Raw genomic sequence first — 13960 nt, forward strand, 5'->3', positions numbered from 1 at the left:
ATAGAGTATAAAGATGCCCCCAAGTTCAGTATTTACTGACTTTAAGCTGATTAAGGTGCTCTTGGGACAAAGTACGGAATACTTACACTGTGCGGCCTTATTTCACATGTAGTTTTAATGGTAGCAGTGATGATTGTATTTCTGTCCGTGGTGTGTACCAATATTAACATATAGATATTTGTGAGTATGAGGAGTACACATGCATTGTCAGCATGCGATAAATCTGTTGAAATCAATTACGCAGACAAATCTGTCGACAGAAATACTGAGGGTCCCAACATATTTAATGCTTTTTTATGAGCTATTAAATATACACAGAGTGGATCCAGTAATCCTGAAAATCTGGGTGTATTACTTATTATTATTATTATTATTATTATTACTAATACTTAATAGAGCGTGATAAATCATAACCGAGGGGTATCTTGGCTTCAGAGCGCAGATCCAGAGCCAAATAAAGGAGGGGAAGGAATAGGGTTAGAAAAGCCAGGTTTTGAGAAGTATTTTGAAATACACAAAATCAGAGCATGCTGGATGTGTAGCAGAAGTCTGTTCCAATGATGCAGGCCACGGTAAGAAAAGGAATGGCCACCTTGTCTGGCTGTACGAAGGCAGAGAAGATGGATCAAATGTTTATCCTTGGATCTGAGATTCCTGGAGGGCAGGTAAAGGGATTTATTGTTTTGGAGAGATACTGGACCTTTTCCTGATATGACTTTGTGTACCAGGCAAAGTAGCTTGAAAATGGCATGTTTCCTAATAGTAAGCCAATGCAATGACCTGGGAGTGGGCATAGGGGGACAAAGCTTGAGAACAAGTCTCACAGCAGTGTTCCGGACTGCCTAAATTTTTAATTAAAGTGATTCCTTAGCTGCTGCCATTAGAACGTTTCCATAATCTAAGCGGCTGACCACAAGAACCTGTATAAGAGGTTTTCTTGTGTGCAAAGGCAACCACCAGAATGCTCTTCTCAGAATGCGCATTATGCCAACACATGGGCCACATACGGAGCAAACCTGCTGTCTCATCACAAGATTGTCATTAATTAGACTGCTTTTTTGGGTTGTAGTAGGGTGCCTAATTCAGATGGCCACCGATCATCCAACCAATAGTCGTGGGACTTGCTGAATAATACTATATCTGTTTTATCACCATTAAGGTGTAGGTAGTTTTGGGACATCCAAAAAGCAATTTTTCTCATACATTCCCTGCACTTGGGTTTAGTGGATTCGGGCTTTGGTCCCATAGAGATGATCAATTGTGTGTCATCAGCATATGAGAGGACATTGAGGCCGCAAGACCTTACTACCTGAGCCAGTGGAGCAACCTATATATTATAGAGTGTTGGGGCTCAGTAAAGAGCCCTGTAGTACTCCCTTGTATAATGACATGACAAAGGATTTGAAGGGTTGAAGGGACCTAGGTTAACAATTTGAGTTTGATTGCTAAGAAAGTTCTGAAGCCAGCCAAAGGCTTTACCTTCGACACCAATCTCAGAGAGTCTATGGACCACAATGCAATGTGAGTTAGTGTTGAAGGCAGCCAACAGACCAAGTAGCACCAACAAGACTGGACAGCCCTCACCAAGTGAGAGTCTAATGGTGTCCAGAACCCCATCATTGCAGTTTCGGTACTATGTGAGGCTCTGAAACCAGTTTGTGAAGGATCCAAGTTGGCATTGAATTCCTAGTACTGAGTGAGTTGTTGGTTGACTAAACTCTCTAATATTTTACTAAGTTAGGGAAGAATGGTTATGGGTCTGTAGTTCATGGGCTTCAGAGGTTCTGCGTTGGATATTTTCAAACTGGGCATAAACTGCGCTGTCTTCCTTGCCCCTGGGGCAGAGTGACAGTATTACGAGAAAGGTTAAACAATGCTGTGATGTCTGGGAGCAGAGTGCTAGCAGGAGTCAACTTAATGTGCGGGGGAGAAAGGTCGGAAGAGGAACCTACCTTAAATTTGTTCATCATTCCTAAAGCTGAGTACAGGGTGATTGGTTCAAAAAGTTTCAGAGTGGAAAAATGGTTGTAGGCAGGGAGAAACGGAAACAGGAAGTCAGAGGAAGAAGGAAGGTTGATAAGGTTCCTGTATATCAGGGTTATTCACAAGCATTTTTCCAGGTGCCAAAAAGTTTGGTCTGAGATGTGCCAGAGAGCCGCATTGAGGCCAGCGAGGTAGTGGTTGGGCGAGGAGGTAGGGGGGTTGGCAGTAAGGTAGGTGTAAGCAAAGCAGAGAACATACCTTTAGTGGCTGAATTGAACTATGTGAAACAAGAAAACCTGGGATTAATCTCAACTTCCCCACTTTACAATTGTGTGATCCTAGACTATTGTTTAGTTTCACTCTCCATCCTTTGTCTTTATTACCATATTTAAGAGGACCTCGAAATACATGATTTTAGGGTGTGCGCTACACAAAACCTGCTATTGTGTTTGATTTAAAAAAACTATACATATGTTCATGTTTAATGGGAACCCAGGCCACCCAAAAATTACACATAATGACTGACTTGCCTCTATAATTCACTTTTGGCGTTGTTGTCAGGGGTGGCGAAAGAACTGATACTTCTAAATTCAAGTTTGAAAACTATCACTTTTAATTTAAAAATTCTCAAAGCACTGATATAATAAGTTGTACTTAGGTGAAAAGGTTCTGCATATTAACTTAATACACTTTTTGAGTGTGTAGAGACTAATATTTTTACACTTTTGCAGCATGATGTGTTTCTAAAGTGAAGTGCAGGACTCCCTAGTTACTTCCTTTCTTTAAGACCAATTAACCTTGAAATAAAGGATTGCTTGTCTATTTAATATATTTTTATTTTTAGTGCTGAGTCGAGTAAACAGCAATCCAGTACTCCTGTCATCCAAGGGGCCTCATGTAAAAGTCAGGGGGGCTGCATGCGGCCCTGGGCCGTAATTTTAATAACTATCCTGTATATATTCTCAATTTGTCCTTCAAAATGATTAGCTAAGATGTAACTTAACTCCTGGGAAGCAGGGATGGAAGATGTGCAGACAGACTGGCCTCATGAATTCATTTGAAAGAGTTCTTTAATTGAGTTGCCCGCATTCTCTATAATATTATTAAGATGAGATTTAGGACCGGAGGCTTCTGATTACGTTGTCTCTTTCTTTACTATCAACACACAGCAGCCAATAAAAACTCAAACTACATTTCCCATGAGACCACAGCCTCGATATCACCCCCAATCAGGGTCTACCCTCCCATATATACGCCATAATGCTCAGAGTCTGTCCTCTTTCTTTGCTGCTGCAGCACAGAGCTAAGTATTTTCACTAACGATCTGTTTCTGTATGCAAATAATGCCCGTACTGTTCAGCGCGGCCTCGTGCCTTCATGCACTTTAAATAGGTTTTGTTTACTATTTACCATTGTATTGTGACAAGCGCTTCATTTCTTTCTTTCATTGTGCCGTATTTACACGATTGGGCGCACTCATAAGTGGTTTGGCCCCACCAGTGAGGAGGCCTGAAGGTTGCGCATCGTTTCCTCTAATCCACTTCACTTGCTGGACTCGCGCATGCGCTCAGACACTTTTTCTCCACGCAAGGAAGACGTTTTTTTCCCTTTCTGATCTAAACGCCGGAGACCTTTATCAGTGTGCCTTCAGGTTTATGCCTGGAGGGGCTGCAATAATATGGCAGAGCAAGGCTCGAGGGAAAATGTTTTGTTACTGGTGCCTCCCTCATCTTGATATTATCGGCTAAAGTTCACATTTGTGTGAGGCACTTGGGTTTTCCTCCCAATATTGATATCTGTGCTTCTGGGACCTCTGATATAATATTGTGCACAGAGAAGCATGGCTCAATTCATGTATGATTATCAATATGGGGAATATGATGCAGGCCACTATGACCAGCACATGGAAGAGCGCCTTGTAGAGGCCTTAGACTTCCACGTGGAGGACTAAGTTAATAAAGCTTTGGTAAAAGCACTACGTCCTTTTGCACAACCTATATTCAATTTCGGCGTGAGATGCTTTGGCGCAGGCTCGGGGAACCCCAGCCCGGTTGAGGTCAATGTAAATGAGCCTGGCTGGTCATCTAATGACCTTCTAAATCAGACGTCCGTAACACCCTTCGATCTGAGTGTCCTCTTCCAGCACTACCTGGTAAGGTTGCGGAGACTCCAGAGCTTGATCCTTATATGATAACTTTCTTAAAAGTTAAGACCTCAAGAAGGGTATTGACAGAGCCTGGAGAGGTTGCCAGGCTAAGTTACTAGATGTTTCTGGGCCTCTTACAAAGATTTTAGACTTAGCTGTGCAGGCCAAAGAAACGCAGGAGATAATAGATCCTAAGATCTTGTTGGAATGGACCCAACGAGCCATTTGTCTTTTAGAAAATGTTAATTGTTCCATTTCCACAGAACGTAGAAAATCTCTCCTACTTCGCATCGACCCGAAATTGGCAGAGTTAGTGCCATCAGATGCAGGTCCTTCAACTAATGGACTTCTGTTTGGGGATAGATTTGTCAAAGATTTGGCCACCTTCTCGGCCCTGGACTAAAAAGGTGTTCAATAATGGCCTTTTTCGCAGGCTTCCAGATCATACTACAGAGGCAGAGGTTCCTCAGGCTTCCAATCAATGCCAACTTCTACCCATCGAGAGGACGAGGATACATAGGTCATATCCCCAGAGGACCTCACAGAGGAGGACAATATAACCAAAACCCCGCTCGAACAGGTAACTCTTCTTCTTGCTGAGGAAGTAATTCTGGGGGGCAAAGTGAGCCTGTTCGTACACAATTGGTCTTGCATCACACAAGATGTTTGGGTATTAGAAACAATACAGGGATATCATCTGCAATTTTATACAAATTCCGAACAGTCTTCCATTACCCCTCCTCTCCTTTTTTTCCCAACAAGAGAGTTCTTTTATGGATCAGGAGGTCGAAGCTTTGCTTCAGAAAGGGGCGATTGTATCTTCCCTTCCTCATCCTAGGGGGTTCATCAGCACAATCTTTTTGTTCTAAAAGAAGGGAGAAGGTTCCCGATTAGTACTCAATCTTCGCCTCTTCAACTCATGGATTGTGTATCGACATTTCAAAATGGAGGGCAGTCATCTCCCTCGAGACCTTTTGTTGGAAGGAGATTGGAAGGTCCAATTAGATGTCAAGGACGCCTACCTGACCATTCCCATTTTTGCACCTCATCAACGTTTTCTTCAGTTCTTCTGGAAAACAAGGTGTTACGAGTTCTCAGCTCTTCCCTTCGGTCTGTCCTCATCTCCTTGGTGTTTCACCAAGATTATGCACCCAGTTGTGCAATGGCTCAGGGAAAAAGGTGTTCATCTTTAATTTACCTCGCCAATATACTAATCATGGAACAGGTGAAAATTCTAGTTCTCCTCCACCTTTCATGGACAGTTCAGCTGCCCCAGGATCTGGAGTTTATCAGAAACGTGGAAAAATCCAAGTTGATTCCAGCCCATCAGATAGATTTCTTGGGGTTCAAGATAGACTCAGCTCAGTTGAAATTTCCCTTAACCAAGAGATTGGCCATCAAGAAGGAATTGAGGAGAGCGTTGTCTGTTCCTTCGATTTCCTTGAGGGTTCTTGCCCGATTGGTGGGCCTCCTTGCTTCTTCTACTCAAGCCATATTTCTGGGCCCCCTCCATTATTGGGCCCTTCAGAGAATGAAGATCTTGTATCTTTGCAGGGGTCTTTCCTATTCAGAACAGGTAATCTTGTCCCAAGAAGCCCAGACAGAAATTAAATGGTGGTTCACTCATATGCATGCCTGGAATGGCAGAGTAATATTTGCCTCTGTTCCGGAGATTGTCATAGAGTAGGATGCCAGCAGATGGGGCTGGGGAGCCAGATGTGGACAGATGGAGACAGGGGGACGGTGGTCTCTGGAGGAACTTCGAATGCACCTCAACTGTCCAGAACTTCTAGCAGGCTCTTTTGCAGTGAGGACACTGTCACCAGTCAAAGCAGAATGTTGTATCCTTTTGAAAATGGACAACATTTCCGCCATCAGGTATATAAATAAGCGGGGGGAACCCACTCAAAGATGCTAGTAGAAATTGCAAAGGAATTTTGGCACTTTTGTCTAGCTCACCAGATATCTGTCATGGCGGAGTATATTCTGGGCAAGGTGAATGTGATAGCAGATTGGAACTCCTGATACCTTCGGGATGTCAGCGACTGGAGGTTACATCCCATAGTTTTTCAGTTTCTCGACCTTCTGTGTAGACCCTTTTCAATAGACCTGTTTGCATCCCGTCTGAATGTGCATCTTCTGCGCTTTTACAGTTGGAAACCACATCCGCAAGCTCTCAGTTTAGACGCCTTCCTTCAGTCATGGACGGAGAAATTGGCATATGCGTTTCCCCCTTTTTCGATGATTCACCGAGTTCTCTCCCAGGTCCTTCGACAGAAGGCGGACATGGTCTTAGTGACTCCTCGCTGGAAAGCGCAATCCTGGTTCCCAGTTCTGTTGCGCAGCTCCTGTGCGGATTCAGAGATCGGAGGATCTCTGGTCTTCCACATCCTCTCATTTTAGAAGAACAGTTATCACTCATGGAATGGAGGATTTCGGGAGACCAGAACAAGTCTCCCAGATTTCGGAGAGCACTAAATACTTTCTCATCCAATCCTTGGCCCCTAGCACACATAAAAGATACGCCTCCGCTTGGAACCGACGGTTGGATTGGTGCGGTCAAAGGGACGTGGATGCTGTGGGGGCCTCTGTACAAATGATTGCGGATTTTTTGTCACAATTAGCTACTCAAGGTTTAGCCTATAGAACAGTTAATAATTTTAGGTCAGCTATTTCAGTTAAACATCCTAGAATTGATGGTAAACCGGTTGGTGAACATCAGCTGATATGTGAACTTCTACGCAGCATTCGATTGGTGCCCCCCACCCAACCTAAGTATTCGGTTTTGTGGGAAGTTAATATCATTTTGAAATTTCTGGTAGCATGGCCAGCTAGTGAAGGTTTATTCAGGAAACAATTGTCAGCAAAGTTAGCTATGTTAATTTGTCTTATTTCATACAGGAGAATGTCAGACGTTAAAGCATTGGACATTGCATGTAGAGTATTTACTCCTACGGGAGTCTCTTTTCAAATCACCAAACGTACAAAATCCAATTCTACATGTATTTCTTATCCAAGTTTTAGAGACAATTCTAAATTATGTGTGGTTAAATGTCTAAAAGTATATGAGGATGTCACTCGTGTGTTTCGTAGGAATCCGACTGGACAGTTATTGATTTCGCTGCAGAAACTTTTTAGGCTTGTGTCCTCGGCGACTTAGGCCATATGGGTTAAATGGTTACTTCAATAAGCAGGAATTTACATTTCAGTCTTTGGGGCCCATTCTGTTAAAGGGGCAATGGCATTGAAAGCATTTAATTCAGGATCCAGACTAGAAGATATTGGGGGTCATAAGCTGTAACCGCCGTGCAGCCGCCAATGCGGCCGCACTCCCGCGGTCACCATTACAACATCCCAGCAGGGCCGGCGGGTGCAAACCTAGTTTACGCCCGCCGGCCCAGCGGGGATGCGGCCGCAACATAGGAGCCGGCTCCTAATGGAGCCGGCGGTGTTGCGGCCGTGCGACAGGTACAGTAGCACCTGTTGCGCTTTTCACTGTCTGCTATGCAGACAGTGAAAAGCTGCACGGGCCCTCTTAGGGGGCCCCTGCACTGCCCATGCCAGTGGTTTGGCCCCAGGATTCCCCTTACCACCAGCCTCTTCCTGGCGGTGCAAACCGCCAGAAACAGGCTGGCGGTAGGGGAGTCATAATCCCCAGGGCAGCGCTGCTTGCGGTCAAAATACGCCGGGAGGCACCGCCAGCCTGTTGGCGGTGCTCCCGTCGTTTTGGCCCTGCGGTTGTAATACCGCCAGGGTCATAATGACCACCATTATGTTGGCAGCTGATTGTCTTCAGATTCCACCTTTAAACTTTTCTATCATAACCCTGTTGTGGATGTTGCTTCTGGGATTGTGGATCAAATTTAAACTAGCATAATCAGAAGCCTCCGGTCCTGAGAAAGAATCAAAAATGTTCTAGCTTACGCAACAAGAATTTTCAATTCTATTAAGGACATGGAGGTGACGATTATCCCACCCGTGATATGATTAATTTAGGAATTGTATATGACATGATGTATTAAGATGTAAAATGTCCCTCCCTATCTGTTATGAAGTATTACGATGTTTTTCCTCAGCCGGAGTTATTATGGCGCTATTTTTTACGTTTACAGATGAGAAGACTAACTGAGCGGATTCCAGGGAGTGGTTCCTGATGTTCTTGGACGTATCTGCACTGGTTGTGCTGTTCCCTCGGTCTGAAGAGGACATGGTTGGAGTTTGATTTCGTTGGAGTTTTGAGTCTCTAGATGAGCAAAGAAAGAGGACGGACTAGAAAATTTTTGATTCTGTAGTTCCTCTAAGAACAAAGGAGCGTGAGGTCTGGTGGAGTTATGGCCTGTAGGTCTGAGTGGTGAACTTATATCAAAGTCCAAAGAAAATGAGTCTTAGAAATATGTGAGCCCACAGTTAATATCTAAGGATTTTGGCCCTCATTACAACATTGGCGGTAAAAGCCGCTTACCGCCGTGCAGAAGACCGCTTACACACCGCCGCCGCCGCAGAATTCCGCCACAGCTATTATGACCCACATTTCGGAATCCGGCAAAATTCAGACACCCACGCAAGTCCGCCACAACAAAGGTCAGTGATAAACTGGCGAAATCAAAACCTCCACCGTCACGCCAACAGAAAAACGCCCACACTATCACGACACACGAATCCACGCGGAGGTCTTTCAACCGCGGTATTCCATTGGCGGTACACACCGCCGCGCTCAAAATACACAAACTCTTTCAAAACACAGCCACATTGGACAAATCAAAATACACACACCTGATACACATACACACACCACTCCCACACACCCATTACAATATAAAACACACAACCACATCACCCACAAACCCTTACGACCAAAAAGTCCGAAAGAAGGCCAGAGAGAGACAGCACCAGCAAGAACAACAGCATCCACAGGCACACAACACCATCACCCACAGAACTTCCACGCACCTCACACAACACACCACTACATATCAGCACACTTATCACCACACACTCCACCCTACACATCACCTACACCACCCCATGGCACGGCAAAGACACCCCAGGTTCTCGGAGGAGGATCTCAGGGTCATGGTGGAGGAAATCGTCCGGGTAGAGCCACAGCTATTCGGATCACAGGTGCAGCACACCTCAATAGCAAGGAAGATGGAGCTATGGCGAAGAATAGTGGACAGGGTCAACGCAGTGGGACAGCACCCAAGAAATCGGGAGGACATCAGGAAGAGGTGGAACGACCTACGGGGGAAGGTGCGTTCTGTGGTCTCAAGACACCACCAGGCGATTCAGCAGACTGGCGGCGGACCCCCACCTCCTCCCCCACAACTACCAACATGGGAGGAGCAGGTGTTGGCGATTCTGCATCCTGAGGGCCTCGCAGGAGTAGGTGGAGGATTGGACTCTGGTAAGACAAATCTTAATTATTACATTCCCCCACCCTACCTGCATGCCAGCACATACCCCCACACTCACCCTCACCCCCAGCACTCCAACTCCTCACATATGTTCCAACATCACAAACCATCCATCCCAACACCAAGCCCTGCATGCAACAACAAAGCATGGACACCCATCACTAAAGCATGCCCACTGCACATACCCATACAACCCCCGAAACCATCATCACACAAGGTCCCACACAGGAATGCAAGCACTGGGGTACACGGTCACCCACCCATTGCACACCATGCCACACACAGATGTAATAACCATCCTTTTATACCCCTGCAGGACCCCTACCCAACGTCACCGGACAGGAGGGTCCACAAATGTCCACACCACCAACAGAAGAGGCCCACAGTGATGACAGCAGCTCTGTCCAACTGGATCTAGATGAGCAGCCCGGCCCATTGGGGACCTCTGGACTGTCGGTTCTCCTCACCCAGTCACAGGCCACCACAGTCCTTCCCCCCTCTGGAAACACCAGCACAGCCCACCCAGCGGGCCCATACCTCCATCCCCAGGACACGTCAATCAGCTGTGTGTCCACCACTACAGGGAACCCAGGCTAACCCACCACCCCAACAACAACAGGGACCTGGGGGCAGTGGCAGTGGGCACCTGGTCCAGGGGACGGAGGCCCAGGAACACAGGGGAACTGGGAGGGCTGCTGTGCAACAGGGGGCAGACAGGCCAAGGGAACCCACTCTCCACACAACCCTCTCCTCCATCATGGGAGCCTACGACCACTCCCAGGAGATGACGGCAACGGTACTGGCCAAGTTTCAGGAAACCCAGCGCCTGCAGGAGGAACAGTATATGGGCTTCAGGGAGGAACTCAGAACCATCAGCTCCACCCTGGGCACCATCGTAGGGGTGCTGAAGGAAGTACTCAAGACCAGGAGGGACACTGTGACACTACAAGGGGCCCCTGACACTAGCATGGACGATGAACTGCCCACCACCTCCACCGGCGCTAGTGGACAGGACGCCCCGCCACAGGAACACCACACCAGCACCCCACCTCCTGCAGAGGGAGAACTACCCTACAAACGGTCCCTGAGATCCAGGAACAAGACAGAGCACGATGCCAAGACCCCCGCCAAGATATGAGACCACCCTGATTGTCATCCTACTGTCCCACTTTGTAACCCTGTCCATAATTAAACTGCCCCAGCTCCACTTCATATGCCCATATGGGCAATGCACCTGTGAGACTAATAGACTGGACTCTGCCATGGACATTCCTCCGCCATCACCCCTCACCGTTTCACTACCCCCTCCAATATTGAGCACTTAAATAAACACACTTAAAGCACAAAACAATCTGGAGTCTGTCTGTGATTTCGAAATAGTGTATTAGCAATTACAGTGACAAAATGCTCTTTCAATTGTAATGTCAACATACCTATGTCACACAGCTCTAGACTATGAGGAATCTAAGCAGATGTCACACAGTGGGACCCACATCTGTGAAATCATAAGGGAAAGTGACAACTCAGTGACCATACACTGGGTGAAAACGACAGACAGTAGAGAGGTAGTAGTGTTAAAGTACATGTAGTAGGCAGTTCTGTACTCTTACCTGTGTCTCACTGGAAATATTGCTGGATCACTGAGTCCCTGTTGTTCATGTCTTCTTCCTCTGCTTCCTTGTCTTCACTTTCCACAGGCTCCACAGCTGCCACAACACTGCCATCTGGACCATCCTCCTGCAGAAAAGGCATCTGTCGTCGCAAAGCCAAGTTGTGAAGCATACAGCAGGCCACGATGATCTGGCGCACCTTCTTTGGTGAGTAGAATAGGGATCCACCTGTCATATGGAGGCACCTGAACCTGGCCTTCAGGAGGCCGAAGGTCTGCCTCCTAGTTCGCCCATGGGCCTCATTGTAGCGTTCCTCTGCCCTTGTCCTGGGATTCCTCACTGGGGTCAGTAGCCATGACAGGTTGGGGTAACCAGAGTCACCTGCAAATGGCGAGGGACAACTATTAGACACGCACTAACCTGGAGGGATATCCCCAGACCCAGACCACCATTTCAACTGTCTTGCTCCCAGGTGCTCACCTAATAGCCACACACGGTGCCTCTGGAGTTGACCCATCACATAAGGGATGCTGCTATTCCGCATGTTGTAGGCGTCATGCACTGAGCCAAGGAACATGGCATTCACATGGGAGATGTACTGGTCTGCCAAACATACCATCTGTACATTCATGGAATGATAACTCTTCCGGTTTCTGTACACCTGTTCACTCCTGTGGGGGGGACCAAAGCCACATGGGTCCCATCTGTGGCACCTATGATGTTGGGGATGTGTCCCAGGGCATAGAAATCACCTTTCGCTGTAGGCAAATCCTCCACCTGAGGAAAAACGATGTAGCTCTGCATGTGTTTCAGAAGGGCAGACAACACTCTGGACAATACGTTGGAAAACATAGGCTGGGATATCCCTGATGCTATGGCAACTGTTGTTTGAAAAGACCCACTTGCAAGGAAATGGAGCACTGACAGCACCTGCACTTGAGGGGGGATTCCTGTGGGATGGCGGATTGCTGACATCAGGTCTGGCTCCAACTGTGTACACAGTTCCTGGATTGTGGCACGGTCAAGCCTGTATGTGATAATCACATGTCGCTCCTCCATTGTCGACAGGTCCACCAACGGTCGGTACACCGGAGGATGCCGCCATCTCCTCACATGTCCCAGCGGACGGTGCCTATGAAGGACAACAACGAGCACAGAGTCAAAGAATTCAGAGGTACGCACCCACAGTTTACACAGAACACCATTAATACACAAAAGATGGCCTGTATGTGTGTAGAGTCTAGGCCTAGGTATGTGTGACACAGTTGAAAATGAAGCCATGTGGGCCCCTGAAATGGCGGCTGCCTGACCTGTAAAGTGGGACAATGGGATGTGAGGTAACTGCACTGGCGTTGTACACCGTCACAGTAGGCGGTAGAAGACCGCGGTGGAATGCTGCATTGGACCCTATGGGTCCCAGGAGCCAGTGACGATGTACGCCGGCGGTGACAGTACGTGACCGCCATTTTCTATCTGTTCAATCACTGGATACCTGATCTTCGACAATAGAGAGGACCTACACTGCAAGTGCTGCAGTGACCTCGGTCTGGAAGAGACAATGGCTCGAGTGTCTGGGGAAAGGGCCCCTGCCTTCACATCGGAGGAGTTGGAGAAGCTCGTGGATGGGGTCCTCCCCCAGTACACGCTACTCTACGGTCCTCCAGACAAACAGGTAAGTACATAGGGAGCATGTTGAATGGGCTATGCCTGTGTGGAGAGGGCTGGATGTAATAAGGTATGGGGGAGAGTGCTGCGTGCATGAAAGACGGTGAATGCATGTGTCACATGGCAAGGGTAGGGATGGGGGCCAATCACTTTGACGGTGCAGTTGGTAATAACTTCTCTTTTTCCCCTGTACAGTTCATGTAGGTCAGCGCCCACCAGAAAAAAGATATTTGGCGTGCCTTCGCCAAGGACGTCCGGACCCTGGGGGTCTACCACAGACGGAGCACCCACTGCCGGAGAAGATGGGAGGACATTCGCCGCTGGCGCAAGAAGACGGCAGAGGCTCAGCTGGGGATGGCCTCCCAGCGTGGGAGGGGTGCCCGTCACACCATGACCCCCCTGATGTTCAGGATCCTGGCGGTGGCGTACCCGGAGTTGGATGGGCGCTTGAGGGCATCACAGCAGCCACAAGGGGGTGAGTACACTCTCATTCTGCTGACTTTGCTCGCAGTGAAGGTGTCTGGGTGGGGGAAGTGGGCTGTGGGTTTCCCCAGGCCAGGGCGAGTTCCGTAGGCAAGGCCCCTCCGTAAGGCAGGCCATGTGGCACCCCACCCCACCTCTGTAGAGTGGCAAGTACACCTAGCCATGCCCCTGTGTCATCTATGTGTGCAGATGTCATCCATAGCCTTGTAGGCCATTTCCCAAGAGCGCGGCATAGTGCAGGGGGCTTCTGTGTCTGTCGTGTCCGCCAACGGTAGCGGTAATGCATGCACTCAACATGTCTTTCTTCTGTCCCCCCCCACTTTTTGTGGTCTCCCTGTTCTTGTGTGCATTAGCATCATCAGGCGGAGGAGCAGTGGCACCGGAGCACCAGGGGGCTGCATCCCACATGGCCATGGAGGGCCACACTACGGACTCGGACTTCACCAGTGGGACGGAGTGCGAGGGGAGCTCCACGGCGGGGACAGGAGCTGAGACCAGTGACACGGACTCGTCCTTTGATGGGAGCTCCCTTGTGGTGGCGGCAACATCTTTGCCACACCCATCTACAGGTACAGCCACCACCCGCCCTTCCAGCACCGCCCTCCCAGCAGTCCCTCAGCCTTCGCCCCGTGCCCGCTCACCCGGGAGGGTGGGCATCA

This window comes from Pleurodeles waltl, chromosome 5 (assembly GCF_031143425.1).
Source record: "Pleurodeles waltl isolate 20211129_DDA chromosome 5, aPleWal1.hap1.20221129, whole genome shotgun sequence".
NCBI classification, from domain to species: domain Eukaryota; kingdom Metazoa; phylum Chordata; class Amphibia; order Caudata; family Salamandridae; genus Pleurodeles; species Pleurodeles waltl.